The 19,408-nt window shown below is 46.1% G+C and overlaps 1 long non-coding RNA gene across 1 annotated transcript in view; it reads right to left on the bottom strand.

The window, feature by feature from the left end:
* Window positions 1-11,402: 11,402 nt before the first annotated feature.
* LOC110322753 overlaps window positions 11,403-19,408 on the bottom strand; it is a 34,492-nt gene continuing 26,486 nt past the window's right edge. Inside the window, exon 4 of the long non-coding RNA XR_002380592.1 lies at window positions 11,403-13,239. This is a non-coding gene — a long non-coding RNA (uncharacterized LOC110322753). The remainder of the gene's footprint in view (window positions 13,240-19,408) is intronic.

The raw sequence follows: 19,408 nt of genomic DNA, 5'->3' as shown, positions 1-19,408 counted from the left end.
GATTAAGACTGGGAAGCGTTTCCAAGCCTGGTCCTTGGCAGCCACTTTGGAGAGGAGAGAGATGTTTAAGGTGGAGTTGGGGGTGGGAGGGGTCAGGGAGGTGGGGAACAACCTAATTCACACCAGCAGACCCTCTGTTAGTATTACCCCACTCCAGGCTTGAAGACCACAGCAGCTTGTCAGGATGTGGCAGAACAGCTGGTTCCATAGGTTAGTAGTTTAGGGTGGGGATGGGTCTGAGGTCTTACTCTGACCTAACCACTGGCACTGGGAGCGAAGACTGGCCCTCCGCATCTCTGGCATCTGTAGACTCTCTGTGTGCTGCACATGTGTGCACTGGCTACATTTGTGGACTCACTGACACTAGCCGAGCACTTCCTGTGTACAAGGAGCTGGGCTTTGAAGAGAGCAGGCAACATCCCTCGAAGTGCTTCTGTTCTGATGGGAGAGACACACTGTGTGCCACAAGGGCCATTATCCCTGTGGCATGGAGGGTGCATAGTGTGCATAGTTCACTGGCTGGCTGAGAGAGTGAGGAAGGCACTCCTAAGAGAGACACCTGAGTGAGTCCTGAAAGATCCACATGTAGGAATTGGTTATATGATGCATATATAAAGTCAGAGGGGCTGACTCTGCACAGAGCTGTTGTCCAAGAGTCCTGAAGCAGGAAGAACACAAGCGCTTGATAAGGCTCTGCCACTCAAGAGCCCTATGCCCTCCTCCTCTCATTGAGTTTGTGGAACTGCCTCTACTACGGACAGGACACCCCCATCCTGCCTTCTCTTCTTTGTTCATGTGGGCAGGGAACTGTCTGGCAGGGCCATTTTTTTTCTTGTCGTCTTGAAGAACTATCAAGACTTTTCTTGCATAAGAACACAACTGAGAATTTCCTTAATTTATTTATTTTTTAAAATCTAGTTTCCCCTCCTGGCTCAGGTTCCTTTTTTTCTATCAATCTTGGGAGGAGAAAAAGAGTCGTTTGTATTTGTAATTTCAAAAAGACAGCTTCTTTTCCTCTTTTTAAAATTTGTCAGACTGCTCCATCTCAGCCTGGGAGAATACTGTTTTGAGAGACACAAAAACAAGTTGTGCGTGTTGTGCGTGCACGCACGCATGCGTGTGCGTGCGTGTGTGTGTGTGTGTGTGTGTGTGTGTGTGTGTGCACGCGCGCGCATGCGCGCGCGCATGTGTGTGGTTTTTCCATGAAGTTATGACCTCTTCAGGGAAATCCTTCCCAGTTCTGAGTGACAGTGGGGGCACCTGGTCAGGCCTGTGTGGGTGACAGGCAGTGACAAGGAGGTGGAGTTAATCACTGGCAGCCAGCTCTCCTCTGGCCTTGCTTTGGATGGCAGGAGGAAGGGGGTTGGAGAGGCTCTCCTCTCCCGGACATCCCACTCGCCTAGGAGTGGCCATGGTCAGTAGAAATATGTTACATTTCTTCAGCTTTTTGAAGGTGCTGCTGCTGGTATCCTGGGGTCAGACAAGAGGGTAGACTCCTCTGGCAGGTCTCCAATGATGCTCACCTTGGGCTACTGCTCCAAGTCCCACTGTGCTCATGTCCATGGCTGAGAAGGCTGAGAACACCCATGTGGCTGGATGCTAAGTAGACCACCATCAGGAAACTCATCCGGGAAACTGGAGGGAGAGAAGACAATGTGTGTGACCATTCATTGTCTGCACTTGGGTTTGGAAACGTCCAAAGGATTTGTCTGAAGTGAATGTCTGGGAAAGTTATCAGATGTCTTGAGATTAGAGAGCCAGAAAGTGTGGACTGCCCCAGCCTTGTGGCAAGGTAGGTCTCCAAGGACCACAGCAGGTGACAGGACATACAGTACAGAGGGTTGGTGTATCCTCTAAGCTGCTTGAGCCTGTGCTCTGCTGCTGATTGTGCTACCTCAGGTCCTGCAGGCATGGGCCGGACAGATCCAGCTGACTAACCCAGCACAGAGCTACCTGACTCAGAGGACAGCTTGGAACAGCTCTGCTCCTGGTCCCCCTAATCTCAGTCCACTGATCTCTGGCCTAGGGAAAGGGACGTGACCTGAGCCGTCACAGAAATTCAGCACAGCTTCTCTTCAGTCGAGCTTAGTGAAGCCCTGCTTCATTTCCCCTTCCTTAGGATATCCATCCTAAAACAATAACCTCAGTCCCTCTCACCTACCCCAGACCCCCTCCAGTCAGTGAAGAGCAAAGCACTTTCAGAGCACACATGATGCCCTCAGCTTGATTGCATTGTCTCCCCCCTTGCAACCTGACTCCAGTCAATACAGTTCATATGTGTGCAGGCTGTGTAACTCCATCGAAGAGTGCTCCATGTGGTTTAGCTTGTCCAGACTGTGCTGAGTGGGTGGAGCCTAGTTCTCTGCCTCTGAGCCAGAGCCATGCCTAACAATTCAGACTATGAGTTGACTTGGTGAAGCTCACCTGAAGTTTTCTCATTTTGATTTCTCTTAACCGTTTAATAACTCTCCTTAGAATGTGGACTCTGGGCCCGAGAGAGACGGCTTAAGGGTTCAGAGCATGCATTGCTCTTGCAAAGGGCCAGAGTTCAGTTCCCAGCATCTAGTTTGGGAGGCTCACAACTGCCTGTTACACCAGTTCCAAGGAATTACATGTCTTCTTCTGGACTCTTCACACACCTGTGAGTAATATATGCACATAGCCACCCTGCCCGCATATATACACACATAATTAAAATTACACAAATCTTTAAAAATTGATTTAAAAGAATATGAGCTCTACAAGGGCAGCTTCAATTGTTCACGTGATTCTGAATCCCAAGTGCATACACAGCAGTGGGCTTCATAGTAGATGCTCCTTATGTGATTATGAACTGCATGTTTTACAAAGCCTCTCTGCTTCTCCTTAGCTCTTCCTTAGGCTATTTATTGTAGCCCAATAACCTCGGTCCCTCTGACCTACCCTATATCTACAACACCCAACTCTAACTCAGTTTGATGGAATTTTATAGTTTATTACTATCAGCCAGGCATCATGTTCAAATCTGTTCCCGGTGCTGAGAATAATGGGCCGGCAGTCCCGACTGTTTAAAGGTCTACTTCATAGGCACGTCATATTGGACAGTAGTAGGTATACTGTGGCCAAATCTAACAGGGTAAAGGTGGTGCCATTAAAGAATGTGATGGCCACAGAAAGTCTCCTTTGAGGTGATATTTGAGCACAGATCTGAGCAAAGTGAAGGAGAGAGCTCTCTGGTTTCCTGGGGCAAATGTTTTCCCAGAACAGCAAACAAGTAACGGCCTTGGGGCAGCAATGAGGTTGGTGTGTTCAAGAACCCAGAGGCAAGTATGTCTAGAATAGTGTGAGGTCCAAGAGAATTATGCAAAGCTGGTCTCCCTTTGCTATTCTGTTAGCCTTGCGCAGTCAGGACTGTCTTTGACACAGCTGCATCCCTCACATTTGGCACAGACTGATCCACGGTAGGCACTAAAAATGGTTTTTTTTTTCAGTGAATGAATGGATTCAACTGAACACCATGCAAATTAACTTAAAGCGAGTTAGCATAATCTCACTTGACTTATTTGAATTCAGCCCATCGACAGGACAAGTTTGGGTCTCATAACTGTGGAAAGAAGGGTGTTGTTTTTGTTCAGAATGTTAGCCTCTTTGATTCCTCAAGCCTCAGCGACCTCCTCTACATGAAAGTAACATTGGCCTCGCCTCTCCCACAGGTGCGGTGGGGGTCCACTGAGCTCCTGAGTGTGAAAGAACTTTGTAGGTAATGAAGTCTGAGCTTTGAGGCCATGACCACATCTGTTCATGACATCCCATGTATCTGTGGTTCTCTAGGAATGCTGACGACCAAATCTGTGCATGCCTTGTCTAGTTAAAAGCCTTTCGAGGGGTGATCAGCGGATATAGGATAAAATTCCAAATCCTCAAGATGGCATGGGGACTTTTACTGGTCCCAGCCTCACTATCCGTCATGCCTCATCCCTCTGCTTCACTCTCTGGTCCTCTGAGAACTGCAGATGCTCTGTTGCCTTAGCGACTTTTCGCATCCCTTGGTTTTTGCCTCTATCCAGGTTGTTTCTGTGTTTTCACTTTTTAAATGATCTTGGGTAGGTATAGCAAGTGTATTCTGTCCCTTCCTCTGCGTGCCAACACAGAATCTTCCTCTTACCTGCCAGGCTTTGCTTCAGTTTATTGTACTTTCTGTCCCCCTCCTGGCAACTCCCAGCCCCTCCCCCACCTCTCTCTTCCCTCTTGGATTGTGTTGGGGCATGTCATTGGAAATGCACATTGTCTTGGAAAAAAAAAAATAGGGTGTTGTTTTCTTTACGTATGCTTCTAATTTACACAACTGGCATTTTCCTTCACTGCACCTTCTGTTTCTGATTTTTTTCTCATTTGACACATTTTTTAAGGTCTCTCCATATCACAGAATATCCCTTTCTAGCCTAGTCAATCACTTCTCAGCCATATGTGCTGTCCCCACACAGTGCCTCTTCTTTGCCAAAGAGTGCCTCAGTAAGAGCTTCCATACCTTTCTTCTCAGCATGTGTCTTTGTTAGACGCGCACACCCAAGTGGAAGATAGCTCTGAGGACTCTAACGGTACCCGGGTTTCACTCCCCGGAGCTCTGCCTGATTGGGCCTGGACAGTATTCTTGGGGTTAGGTGTTCAATCTCTGTATGTACAGAATGATGGATGCAGAGACTGACCGTACCATGCTAATTGAGTATCTCTGAACTAGCAAACTTGAGTTTTTAGAGGCTCAAATGCCTGTGACTCTCCCGTATCCATTAAGCTGCTGGTCCTTCAGGTCTCAGCACAGATGAGCCTTCCCCCAGAGACCCCTTCCTGACTCCTGTATGTGGCTGTGTTCACTACTTTGTCTCCCCCATGGAAGAACTTACTCAGTGTTCCCTCTGCTCTGGACTGTTCCTTTCCCTGTCTCTGGAGCTCACACAGACTTGGCCCAGTGGCAATGTCAGGAATGTTTACAGAGTGACTGACTGACTTACTTGGAGAATTAGTGAGATAGTTCAAGGAAGCCTTGGGTTTACAGTTCGAGTGTTACGTCATTAGGGTGGCAGCTTTGGGGTGACCTAGGTGGTGGCAAGTTTGTACCTGGGATGGATGGGAGAGATGGGGACGCTGAATTATGATTGTTAGTTGAATTATTCTCCAAATCCGCAGAGCATTCCCCCCTGGAGGGCCTGCACTGAGTGATCAGCATGGCAGCACATGCTGACTGAAGAGGCTGGGTGGCCTTGAATACTGGGTATTTACTGCTTTTCTTCCATGTACTGGTTATCAATTGCTACCATATTCATTCAGGTTTCTTACTTTCCTCCTCCCTAAACTTATGTCCAAGATGTCTCTCCACAATGTATTCTTTGCCTTTATCTTGAGGATGAGAGCTGATGGGTCCAATGTGGTCAGGGCATCAAAAGCCCAATGTGCCTCCCAGCTGCGCGTGTGGTTCTCCCCTGAAAGGCTGTTGGCAGTGGCCCGGGGCCCGGCCTGTGGCTGAGGTAATCCCCACCAGCGTCTGCTCCCTTCTCTTCTGCTCTCTTCTTTTCCTTCCACATGGTTTGGCAAAGGCTGAAAGGCAGAAGATTACAGGCATGCAGTACAGCCCCGCAAACCAGCGTGAAACCCCTTGCTTGTCTTTTTCCACTCTCTGCCTCTACTTAGTTTTTCCTTTCTCTGAGGAACTAGTTCCCAACATCTCCTGCTTCCCCAGGATCAATCACTTGGCAGGGTGTTGTGGGAAAAAAATTTGCATTCAATCAGGACCATGGCGATCATCATAAGCATGGCCCGTGTTCCTGTCCCCTAGCCTGGGTTCCAGTCTGTTTTGAAGGCTTGGGGTTTACAAAATTCAGTGGACTAGAACGTAACTCTTAATGGCACATTTGAGCAGAGTTTAATGAGGTTTTACAAACAAAACTATAAAGTGGTTTTTTTGGTGAAGACTATTATTAATCATAAGAATAGTCATAGCCATTTCATCTGCCCACTATATTCCAGGATTCAAAAATCTTTTCTCATTAGCCACCCATTTGACACTCTTCACCCTCTTGGGAGGTTGGTGAGTCTGGCACTATCTCCTTCAGAGCTGGGCACTGTATTTTCCTCATGCTCAAGTGCATGTCCAGCACCTGGGGATCTTGCTGATCTGCACATTCAGATTCAGCCTTTCTGAAGTTGGCCTGAGGTTTTGCTCTAGATCCATGGACCACACTGAAATAATGGGCTGAGTGGTTTGAAGCCCTGGATCTCAGAAGGGTAAGCGGCAGATCTAAGTGTGCAGAGATGGAAGGTCTGGGCACCAGAGTGTTCCCTTTATTCCTTCCCTTTCTTCTCTTTCTCTCCTCTCCTCTTCCTTCCTTCCTTCCTTTTTTTTTTTTTTTCTATGTGCATCAATTAACCATCAGTCCTTACCTCGGGCTAACTGTTCCTAGGTGTAGAGTTGACAGCAGCTAAGCAGATGCAACAGATAATGGCATTCACGGAGGTATTGTGCTTCCAGACTGCATGGAAGCTTGTCTGCAGGCCCCAGGGAAGAGTGAGGGTGGCCAGGCAGATGGGGATGGTGTGAGGAGGATTATACATTCTCTATACTCTATACCGGCTACAGAACAGTGGAAGAAACAGACATGGACCAGAGAGGCCAAAGGAGGATTGTGGGAGCTGGTAAGCTCAGGAGACCATGACAGTGCATTCAGAGGACTCCTTCTTGATATATCCCCAGGGCTCAGCCTGCACTTAGTGTGCTTTATAAAAACTCACCCCAGGCATGGTGACATAGCTCAGCAGGTAAAAGGTCTTGCTGTGCAAGCCTGACGACATGAGTTCCTTAGAAGATGTAAAGGTGAAAAGAAAGAACCAGCTGTACAAAGTTATCCTCTGAACCCCACGTATGTCCCACAGCTCATGTGACCACACCATACCACACACATACACACCACCACCACCACCACCACCACCACCACCATCAACTCTACACCCTGTTCTGCAAGAGTGAATGCCTAGCTAGGAAACAGTGTGTTCAAGTGAGGAAGTGTTTGTGTCTCCTTATGGTGAGCTAAGCAGCATGGAGTCATCAAAAAGGCTTCCCAGACGAGGTTAGAGTTCACTTTAAAGGACAGGCTGATGGAATACAGGGTCCCCAATGGAGGAGCTAGAGAAAGTACCCAAGGAACTGAAGGGGGCTGCAACCCTGTAGGTGCAACAACAATATGAACTAACCAGTACCCCCTGAGCTCGAGTCTCTAGCTGCATATGTAGCAGAAGATGGCCTAATCAGCCATCACTGGGAAGAGAGGCCCCTTGGTCTTGCAAACTTTATATGACCCATCACAAGGGAAGGCCTGGGCCAAGTAGTGGGAATGGGTGGGTAGGGGAGCAGGGGCGCGGGGGGGGGGTATAGGGAACTTTCGGGATAGCATTTGAAATGTAAATAAAGAAAATAATAATAAAAAAATGTAAAAAAAATAAATGCATAAGTCACCAAAAAAAAAAAGTAAAAAAAAAAAAGTAAAAAAAAATAAATAAATAAAAGGAAAGGACAGGCTGTTTGTCAGGTTGAGAGTCCTGTAGTAGTGAGGTCTCACAAGGCTCCAGCGTCTCGCCTTACCACTCAGTGCAGGGAGTGGCTACTCCTTCCTGTGTTCCAAGCTTTCCTACCCATGGTATATGGGGCCATTTGGATGTGTTCTCTAAGTTCTTGGAGAAATTTTTCTCAGAAGATGTTCCCCCCCTCCCCCGCTGGAGGATAACTCTGGAAGCTAGAGACAGTGAGTTTCCAGAAGGTTTGGACCTAGGAAGGAAGTACCTCATGGTAGAAGCTGAGGACTCAGAATGAGTCACATGGGTCCTGTAGCAACTCTTTCACACACACTTCCAGATTTAGCCTTATAGGACAATGAGTATCCTAGTTGACAATGCCAACTTCCCATAAGCCCCCACCTCCACGCTCTGATTCCATGTCACTGGCACCCATTCTTACTGCCTTGCCTATCTGCCTTATCTACTCCACTTCCCATCTTTTATAATGGCTTTCAGACCCGAGCAGCCATTTATCATCCTTGCCCTATGGATGAGGAGACTTAGGATGTGGGGGGGGGACTGGAATGCAAGGTCTGGACTCTGACTTTGGGTCAAGCCACACCTCCTCAATCAACCATCAATCAATCAATCGGTCACTTAGTAGACAAATACTTGGTTGTCTACTGTGCCTGACTCAGTTCTGGCCTTTGAAGATTCATCAGAGACAGCAGAAGCAGGGTTTCTGCTTTCATGGACCTTTAGTCAGGGATGGGAGACATGAGCAATTACAAGTGAGAAGGAAAATACAGTGTGGGAAATGGGGACCACATTACAGAAAGAATAACGATGGGTGGGGGGGGGGATAAAGCCAGCACCGAGGAGAGGAGCTTGTGTCTGCCATTTCAAGAGGATTAGTAGAGTCTGCTTCCCTGAGCCCATGACTTTCTGATAAAAACTTGAGAGGGATGATGGAGAAACCTCACTCATTCTGAGAGGAAAAAAAACTTGCAGCGGAAGGAAGAACAAATGAAAAGGAACCAAGGTAGGAGTAGAGGCTGCTGCAGTTCTTAAGAGCCATATGTGACTTAGTCCCTAAGTCTCATAGTATCCTCGTGTGTGCCCTGTGTCTCCCCATGAGGCTCCAGTGAGAGTCCCTGCAGGAGTGGGTGTGACAAGCCAGTGAGGCTTTGAGGAGAGTCTCCAGGGCTGGGGTGCCAGCTCTCTATAGCTCTTGGACCAGCCTGTTGTCTGCTGCCCTGGGATGTCTCGAGAACAGCAACGGAAGTATTGAAAAGTTGATCTCTCTATTAGAAGGGATTTGTCAGCACGGGCTGGGGCTTAGCTGCCTAAGCCCTGGGTCTGAAGGCTCAGACAGGTTCAGGGCCCAGAGGAGCTGACTCAGACCTGCCTCCCCCGGGAATCAAGGCAGGGCCAGCAACCAAGGCCACTGGGGTCAGGAGGATGAATTACTCCATATCTCCAGGGCACAACCAAAGCTACTGTTATCTCTAGTATTTTTTTTTTTTCCAGGGTTCAGGAGCAAACCCCAGATCTCTCATCTGGCAAGGAAAGCCAGAAAAAGTGCAATGCTCACTTGCACCTGTGTGTTTCCCATTGCAGTCTCTCCCTGGGGCGTCTCCTTCCTTCCCACTGCCTTAGGGATACCATGTGCACTCCGGTAGCTCCAGTTTCTTCTTGACTGACGTGTCAAGGGCCAGAAGCCCAGGGATAGCTTCACCAGATGACTCAAAGGACTCTCCCACTGAAGGCATGGAGAGTGACCCCTGTTCTGCCTCCATCTTCCCAGACAACAGTCACGGTGAACAGGGAGTCCACTCACTCAGGATGTTTAGCAGCCTTTTGGCTGTCTCACAGATGACAAAACCGAGGAAGGGGTGTGTCTCACTGCACATAACAATTGTACTAAGTCAATGAATTTAAGTTCAACTGGGAACACAACACCTTCCACTTTGCCTCATGTCCTTCCTGGGCCACCGTCACTAACTGCTCTTTAGAATTACCCAGCAGGTCTCTTCTACACTGTTTTCTCAAGTCTTTTCTCTCCAGAGAACCCCAGGTAATCTTTAAGAAAATACAGCTCGCCTTTAATTCCAGCTCTTAGAAAACAGAGGCAGGCAGGACTCTGTGAGTTCGAGGCCAACCTAGACTACGTAATGAGACTGTCTTAAAAAATAAAATAAAATAAAATACAGAACTGTATCTTTTCTCATTGTTTTGAATTGCTTTTAGGCTAAACCCAAACTCTTCAATGTGTTGTGGTGGGTATTAACCCATGGCACCCCAAAGTTTGTGGGGACCAAACAAAACTAAGTTTCAACTAGGGAACTGCTGACCCCATGGCTTCCCCAATGGATCACACAGCCCAGCAGCAGGGCCTAGGTCTGTGCGGCTTGCAGCCATTCATACATAGTGGGTAGTAGGGGATGCTGCTGAGGAGGTACCCAGCCTCTCCTTTCACTTAGTCCTTATCGTTCTCTAAACACCGAATGCACCACTGAAGCTATGTGTGCGTTTCTTGTTACAGTTGTGGTTCTCAACCTCTGGTCCGTGACCCCTTTGGGGGTTGAACCACCCTTTCACAGGGATTGTCTAAGACCATCATAAAACACAGATATTTACTTTATGGTTCATAAGCGTAGCAAAATGAGAGCAACAAAAGAATTTTATGGTTGGGGGGTCACTATAACCTAAGGAGCTGTATTAAAGGGTGGCAGCATTATGACAGCTTATGGTCATGGCCACTCCAACCTCTCAGTCTTCACACTTCCTGTTCTCAGTGCCCTGTTTCTACTCTGCATGTACACACGACACCTGTCACACGTTCCCTCCACTCTGCACTTCACTCCAGCAGGGGCCTTCTTCCTGCACACGAACAGGTTGAGGGGCTTCGGCTGTTCTCACCATCCCGTGTAGGCTCTCTTTGGATGCCGTGCAGATGGGACTCTTGGGGTGGCTATGGTGCAGTCCAAAACCAAGCCTTCCTCCACAGTGGTGACCTCAGGGCGGGGCCCACGGAGAGACCCCCCTCAAACAAAAGCCCCAGCCTGTGGTCTCTATTCATTCTGATCTTTCAGGTTTCTCCAGAAGGTGCGTGACTTCTCACCTCACCCCGGCAGCTAGACCGCTGCCGTGTTGCTTTGTCCCCACTAATCTCCATGAGTGGTGAGAAAGCGGAGGCAACAGAAAAAAGCAAGTGCTTTGGAGTCAGACTATTATAGACCAGAACCCTTTTATATTGCGTTTCATCAAACCGTAAGGATCTTCTTTTTCTACACACCTAACCATTATACAGCGAACTTGGATTTGGTTCACCTTAGTAGAGCAATAAGCAGTTGGATCTCTTTCTGACTATCTCTCTGTCTCTGTCTTTTTTGGTCTTCATTTCTCTGTCTCCCTGTCTGTCTGTCTGTCTGTCTCCTCTCTCACCACACCCTCCACCCCGTGATTATACCTAGAACCCAGGGCACACCAGGAAAGCACTCGGTCACTGTCTTATATATCCAGCTCCATTTTTAATTTTTAATTTGAGACAGGCTCTCACTAACTTGTGAGTCTGACCTTGAACTCACTCTACAGCCCAGACAGTCTGTGAACTTGCCATCCTCCTATCTCAGTGTTCTGAATAACAGATTGCAGGATTGGGACAGCAGTCCAGGCCTATATTTCTTTTGAGCTTCATTTCCTCATCAGTTGCATGGCGGGATGCTTAGTTGAAGAACTGTGGAGAGTAGGAGAGGAAGGAATTGGGTTGGGTTGTGTGGGTAGAAGTTTGAGTTCTGGAGACAAGCACTCAAACTTGAACCCTAGGTTACCTGTCTTATTGGGGTTCCTTACAAACACTAGAATCCATTTTGAGTAAAGAGAGTAGAAATTTATTATGGGCTGTTGAATAGCTCACAGGTTGGTGGGGGGGGGGGAGCACCCCAGGAAGATGGCTTGAGCCAGCTTGAGCCATCTGTGGGGACATTTTCAGTAAAAACCATTGCTTGCTCACAGAGTTTCTTTAGCCTTTGAGCTGGATGCTAGAGCCCCCGTCACTGCTGCACTCAGAAAACTGGATGTTTCTGCCACAGACCCAGACACAGCATCCAACTCCACCCACCACTCACCCTCAACCCCACTGCTCCTCCTTCTGAACCCAGGTTTCCAATAGCTATGCTGATTGACAGCATCTAGGTCAATTGTCTTAACCTGACCCCTAAAGGGTTCTGAGTACCAAGGAGTATTTTCTGGCTTCTATCTGCTGTACGTTGAACTAATGGAGGAAGGGTGTTATTCACAGAGGACTGCTTTTTGAGGCAGCTTTCGGGTACAAAGTAAGCAGTGTGATCAGAGGTTAGAAACTAATCCTTGTTTTTTTCTCATCTACAGAACAGAATAGTAGTATATATCAGTGACTGTGCAAATTAACGCGTTGACTTGTAAAAACAAAACCAATTTCAGAAGGGGGAACCTGGCCTAGGACAGATCTTCAGAAGATAGTAGCTATACTTGTATTATGTTATTATCGGTGGGTTTGTGACTTGTGGGCACAGACACCTTAGTACGGAGATGCCATTTGAATGCAAGTCTTGGGCTGAGATGTGCTCAGAATTCTCTTGTAGCCGAAAGCACCTCAGATAGCTGGACCCAGTAGTACTCTGGGATCAACCTGAATAGCCAATGATTATCCAGTTTATTTTGAGGACTCCTGTGAGTTGGTTAATACCATGTTGGCAACTTGAAATTCGCAACTGTGGGAGAATTTACACCAAAGGAGTTAGCTGATGCTCCAAACAGGCCTTCCTCTCCCCGGAAATGGCAACTTCGCATTGCCACATCTCATCAGCATGACAGCACATAGAAGCTGACATGGAGTAGGTGAAGGACTTAAAGTACCCAGCCTTGTGCCGTCTCTTCTGGTCCTTCCACATGAGACTCTTTCCACATCACTGAATCCTTCCGCTCACCTTTCTTTTCTAGATGTCAGCTCTTACAGACATATCTCTGGGTTCACAGGAGTTCCTTGGTGGTTGCCTCATGTCTGTGGTCATGTATGTTGGTCCACATGTGTGAGGGTACAGGTATCTCTGGGTGCTTGTGCCTGTGATGACAGAGGGCAACTCCAGGAGTCACTCTGTTTCTTAGGCTCCACTCACCTTGAGACAGTGTCTCTTACTTGGTCTGGAACTTACAGGTTAAGCTTGGCTGGCTGTCCACTGAGCCCTAGGGATCCTCTTATTTCTGTTTCTCCAGCTCTGAGATTACAGGCTCACCACCATGCCTGGCCTTTTAAAACATGGGTTCGGAGGACTAAATTCAGGTCCTTCGGTGTATGTAGAAAGCAGTGGGTACTTCTTTTGTGTCATGATCTCCTACCAGACCTGAAGTGGATCCAGGTCAAGCCCCACAGAAGCTCGCAGCTGAGGAGGTAGCACAGCTACATGAACAAGAACCCTGTAACTGGCAGCTTCTTCGCTCCCTCCGTGGCTGGCAACACCCACCCTTCCTTCCCTTTTCTGGTGTCTCTTAGGAAGGCATCGCTGCTCTGCTTTCCTGGTGCCTTTTGCCATGTGGCTCATGTAAGATGGAGTGTGGCAGAGACTGGGGAGGGGCTGCTCAAACATTGATGACGCTCATCAGGGGATAGGAGGCTGTCTCCTGCTTTGGACACATTCCTCTGAGCGCTCCTTATAGCTCAGCAGGCTGCCTTGTTTCCTGAGGAGGAAAAGGAGGGAGAGACAAACACCCTTCATTTTAATTAAAGCCAACTTTACATTGTTGTTCCATTTGCCTGTGTTATTGCATGAGCTTACAATAAAGTTATATGGTGCCCCCAGGGCAACTTGAGCTTCGTGATAGAATGTGTCCAAGTTCAGCACTCCAGGACTGTATGCAGCTTCTCAACAAAGTGAGTCAGAGCCAGCCCCAGGTCCTCTCGGGGCTCCAAGCCATAGCTTAGGCTGAGACCTGTTAGCAGTTCCATTATTTATATTTCATTTGTTTGAAAAACATTTATTGAGTATTTTCTATGTGCCTGGAAGTGGGCTAGATGCCCAGTTTGCCCCTGGCACATTGCTGTGGGTCCCAAGGAATACACATTTCCCAGTCTCCAAGGATCTGGCCTTCAACCAGTCTCTCCAATGAAGAGCCCGCGTGATCACTTCCAGCTCTCTCCCACGTGCTTATTTTGATCTCTGAGGAAGCACCAGAGTTCCAGCTAGTCTCTCAGCAATTCCTGAGTTCTTTCACATTTGACATCTCTGATTATCACATTCTTTTCCAAATCCTACCCATTCTTGAAGGCTCCATGTAAATGCTGGGTCTTTCTTACAGCATTTCCTGCTGACCCCTCTCCATGGGCTCTCAGGAGCTTCCTATGCCACCTCCTCATGGGTCTCATTGTAAGCTTTTAAGCTTTAAAGTATATTCCACTACATTCTGTGCTGTACATCTAACTGTGGTTTGATGAGTTTTGACAAATGGACACGCTGATGTGTGAGCTGCCTTTCACATCTCTGTGATGAGACACTCCATGTTTTACAGTTTGGAGAGTACAGTCCTCCTGGTAGGGAAGGCTGGGTGGCTGGAGTAATGACTGGGGTGACTTGGTGTGTGTGTGTGTGTGTGTGTGTGTGCGCGCGTATATGTGTGTGTGTGTGTGTGTGTGTGTGCGTGCGTGCGTGCGTGTGTGTGTGTGTGTGTGTGTGTGTGTGTGTGTGTGAGCTTGTGGAGCAACTTGTTTGCGCATTATAAGACGGGAAGCAGAGAAAACGGCCTGGAGGCTGGGAGGCCTACAAACTCTCAAAGGCCCACCTCCAGTGACCTGCATTCTCCAGCTATGCTCCTGCCCCAAAGACTCTACAGCCTCCTCAAACAGTGCCACTACCAGGGACCAAGTGCTCAAGCATCTGCGCCAGGGAGCGATGGGGTACATTTCAAATGTCAAAGCATAACATACCCCAATCAAGCTAGAACATTTCTATGTCCCCCAAGAACTCCCTCATGGCCCTTTTTAATCAGTTCCACCTTCTATAGCCATTGTTATAACTCCTAACACTAGAAATTAGTGTTTGCGTGCATGCTCTTGAACTTCATACAGATGGAATTAAATTCTTTTGCTTTTGCTTAGAGCATTGGTGAGCTTCGTCTGTGTTGCTGGTGGGTTGTTTTTCATTGAGTCCGGATTGCACTCCATGAATGGATCTATCATATTTTGTTTATACATTTATTTGGGTTGTTTGTACCTTGGGGGATATTATGAATAAAGCTCTTATAAACATTTCCTGTATGAAAGAAGTGGATATATGTTTTTTTGTTTCTCTTGGGGAAATGCCTAAGAGAAGAACTACTGAGACACAGGGTTGATGTGCTTTTTACATTGTGTGAAAATGACAAAGGGTTTTCCCAATTGGTGGTACTATTTTGTCCTCCTCCTGCCAGAGATTATGAATATTTTGATCGTTCCACATCTGTGCAGCAGTTGCTGTTGCCAGTCTTTCTAGTTTTATATTTTACTCTAGCTGTATATGACTTTGTAGTTCCAACTTGAATTTATAGATGATTAATGATGTTGACCACACATTCAGTTTTTAGACCAATTGATCTGGAACTCACAATTCTCCTACCTCAACCTCCTAAGTGCTGGGGTTTCAGCCATGTGCCGTCACACTCATGTTCTGAGTTCTCTTTCATGCACTTACCAATTATTTGCATAGCTTGTGAAATGACCAAGAACCTGCCCATTTCTTGTTGGATTCTTTATAACATAACCAAGATTTTTCATACATACTTAGGTACATACACTGGCACACACATTGTGCTAAAGATGCTGGGATACTTACAAAGCAATGACTACTACTGAGATAGCCCCGAATCCCTTATAGTTTGGACAGAGGTAATAGGCAAGTTATATATATATATATATATTTTAAAAATATCTATTGATGAAAAAAAGTTTATTCCTGAATTGACAGGTCTTTGATGCTGTCTAATATATTTGAAGTTTTTGTTTCTCAAATTGTTCATTACACACACACACACACACACACACACACAGACACACACAGACACACAAATTGATTATATTATCATATTTTTATAATTCATTTATTATAATATTCTTTTGAGATAGGGTTTTTCTGTGCAGTCCTGGCTGTCCTGGAACTCACTCTGTAGACTAGGCTGGCTTTGGCTCCTGCCTCTGCCTCTCGAGTGCTGGGATTAAAGGCATAAACCACCACTGCCCAGCTATCCTACTGTTTTTTTTTATAAACCTTTAATATTTTACATGTTCAGAATCCTGTGACAGTATTGGTCAGTTTGAATCACTCAAGATGATTGTTTACTCCACCTACATTTTTCAATTATTTACTTGAAGTTGTTCATATGATTATATCATTTCAGTGTCCATAGGGTCTTGCTATGCAGCATAGGCTGGCCCGGAACTCACTGTGTAGACTAGGTTAGCTTCAAACTCAGAGATCTGGCTGCCTCTGCCTCCAGAGTGCTGGGACTAAAGGTATGTGCATGCATGGCCTTTTTATTTCTGCACTATTTTGGACCAGTTCCTCATGTTTCTGCTGCTAAGCTCTTACACCAATGTCTAGTAGAATCTCGTCTGCTGCGATTACAAATGTGTGCTGCTACAGGTGGCTTAAAAAAAACAAACCATGGATTCATGGGGTCAAACTCAAGTCAGAAAGCACTTTTACCCACTGAGCCACCTCCCAGCACCTCTTTCTTACTGAGTCATCTAGCCAGGGGCTTATTGATTGTTATCAGTTCCCCCAAAGAAACCAGCTTTCTATTATATTGCTTCCTCCTCATTGTTCTTTTTTTCTTTAAAAAAAAATTATTTATCTTATTTTGTGTATGTGAGTGTTTTGCTTGCATATATGTATGTGTACCACCACATACATTCCTGATACCTGAGAAGGCCGGAAGAGGGCATCAGATTCTCTGAAACTGGAGTTACTGCTGGTTATAAGTCACTATGTGGGTGCTGGGACTTGAACCCAGGTTCTTTGGAAAAGCAGCCAGTGGCGCTTTAACCTGCTGGGCCATCTCTCCAGCCCCAGATTGTTAATTTTTCTGTTTCAGTTAATTCTATGCTTTTGAGAGGGGGTGGAAAGCGTTTAGTTTTTATTTTAATTTTATTTGTAGCTCTGACTCATTTGGTACTCACTATGCATCTCAGACTGGCCTCAGACTCACAGAGCTCCTTTTGCCTTGGCCTTCTGAGTGGTGGGGTTACAGATGTGAGCCACCACACACAACCTCCACTCTTTTTTTTCTTCAAGATTTATTTATTTTATTTATATGAGTACACTATAGCTGTCTTCAGACACACACCAGAAGAAGGCATCGGATCCCATTACGAATGGTAGTGAGCCACCATGTTGCTGGGAATTGAATTCAGGACCTCTGGAAGAGCAGCCAATGCTCTTAATCGCTGAGCCATTTCTCCAGTCCCCCAACCTCCAACCCCCTAACTGACTTAATGTTATCCTTATTTTAAAGTATAAACACTTGAAGTTATGAAACTTATTCTAAGTCCTGCTTTAGCTACATTCTGAAAGTTTTATTGCCCTATTCTTCATCAATATTGTGCATATTTCATGATCATTCAGTGATCATGTCCTTACCCTATTCATATCTGTGCTCAGTAGCCAGTTCCATTGTCACTTTGATTAATCTATAACACAACCCCTTCATCCTTCCTTTTTTCTTTTCATTTTAGCCACTTCTAGTCTCCCAGATTTAAAATATAATCAATCAACCAATTAATATTTTTGAGATATTTGATTTGTATCAGAGAATGACCTTGAACTTGGGAACTCCTGCTTCCTTTTCATGAGTGCTGAGATTATTGGCAGACGCCACCATACCCAGTTTTTGCGGAACAGGGGATCAAACCCAAGGCTTCACACTTGCTAGGCAAATGCTGTATCAACCAAGCTAATCCTCATCACTTTTCTCTGTTTCTGTTCCTTTATTCTACCTTAATATTTTCATAGTACATGTAGTTATATCATCAGAATATATGATGCCATGCATGATTACATTCTTATTAATTTTTACCTTTTTATTACTGGGCCAATCTACTAAAATACTTGATAGCAGGAACTATTTATTTTGTTCTGTGATACATTCCAGTACTTTAGAAGATTCTTATAAACATTTGTTAGGTAAAAAAAATAAAAATTGTGTTTAGCCTAGGGTGAACTTGGAGAAAAGTTGCGGGACAGCGTTCTTCAATTCTCCAGTTTGGCCTATTTGTTCATATGTGTCTTGTCCTCACATCTATTTGATTACTGGCTACAGTCTGTCTCTGTTTCCCCATTGACCACCCATCTGAGGGCAAGCACTATGGCATCATTCACAAGTATTCACACCATACACAGATAGGCATATCAGACACCGACAAATGCCAAATCTGTGTCAAGTCAGCAGTAAGCAGGAATCATCTGCTAACCCAGAGTCCCCCACCTCCATCCCCACCCCAGGACTCTGGGAGATTTGAACTGGTAAAAACTTTAAGTTCAGGTGATTTTGTTTGACTGTGATCTGGGCCTGAAACACATCAGTACCATGCTTTCTGGTTTAGAACCCTCTTTCCCCACACATCATTACACAGAACCATCACAACATCTCTAAGCACAAGGCATTTTTATCCTAATTTTCCAGGCAAAGAAGCACATATTTAGAAAGTTAAAAACTGCAGCCATGAACTGAGAAACTTGAGGCTGAACCCAAGCTTTCCGATACCTCTCATCTCTTCATAACATCAGGAGAAGAATCCTGTGTGCGCCTTCTGGGGAGGTTGTGTCTTCATGGATGGACACAGTGGTGGGAAGTTTGTACTTGGAGGGACTCAACAGGTATGAGGGTACAGCAGGCTCAAGCAAGTGCTGGGTTTGGGCTTCATTGCTCTCTCATTCATATATTCAATCTTATGTAGGAAAAGGAGCTCTTGAGTTTTAAAGCCTGCTTGCCACTGTTGGAGTTAAGACCTTTGGACAAAGGATCTGTCTGAAACTTGTTATTCACATCTCTACAGTGGGGCTTTAATTCTTACCCCTAGAGCTGGTGTGAGAATGACATGAGACTTGAGGAAGTACACCTTGCAGGGGCTCCTGCAGAACAGCCCCTCTGCTTTGGACAGTTTTCACTGTTTCCTTGATGAAATGCACTCTGTCAAGACTATTCTCCCCAGTGTTTCCCCTCTCACTGATAACTGGGCAAGAGGATGATGACGCAAGGCAGAGTGTGAGAATCTGCCAACTGCCTTTGTTATAAGAAATGGTCCTGGGGTCTAGAGATCCTGTTCAGTAGCTAAACATACGTCTTTCTCTTGCAGAGGACCTGGGTTTTTTTCTCTGTATCTATAAGGTGGTTCACAACCATCTAGTTCCAGAGTTCTGATGCCCTCTTCCTACCTCCATGGGTGCCAGGTATGCATATGGTATACAGACCAACATCCAGGCAAAGCACACATACACATAAAAAGTAAAGGAATGGCCCTGGTTCTGTGGGAGACTGTCCTGGGGGTAGGAGGGGAGGGGAAGGTCAGCTGGTGCAAAGCATAGCATGTATTGAGCACCTGATAGGAAGAACAACCCAACTGTCATTTATTGACTACTATTTATTGTTTACTCTGAAGGTATTAAATGCCTTTGATTCCTGTGATGCAATCAATGCATGATATAAACAAGGTAGGAAGAAGTATTTATTTATTTTGGCTCACAGTTGCAGAGAGTTCAGTCCATAGTCCTTGACTCTGTTGACTTTAAGTTGTGGTAAATCAGAACATTACCACTATAGGAGCGTGTGGAAGAAAAAGAAGAGGAGAAGGAGGAAGAGGAGGAGGAGGAGGAGGAGGAGG

The sequence above is a fragment of the Mus pahari genome, chromosome 6 (assembly GCF_900095145.1).
Source record: "Mus pahari chromosome 6, PAHARI_EIJ_v1.1, whole genome shotgun sequence".
NCBI lineage: Eukaryota > Metazoa > Chordata > Mammalia > Rodentia > Muridae > Mus > Mus pahari.
This window is presented reverse-complemented; position numbering and strand designations above follow the sequence as displayed.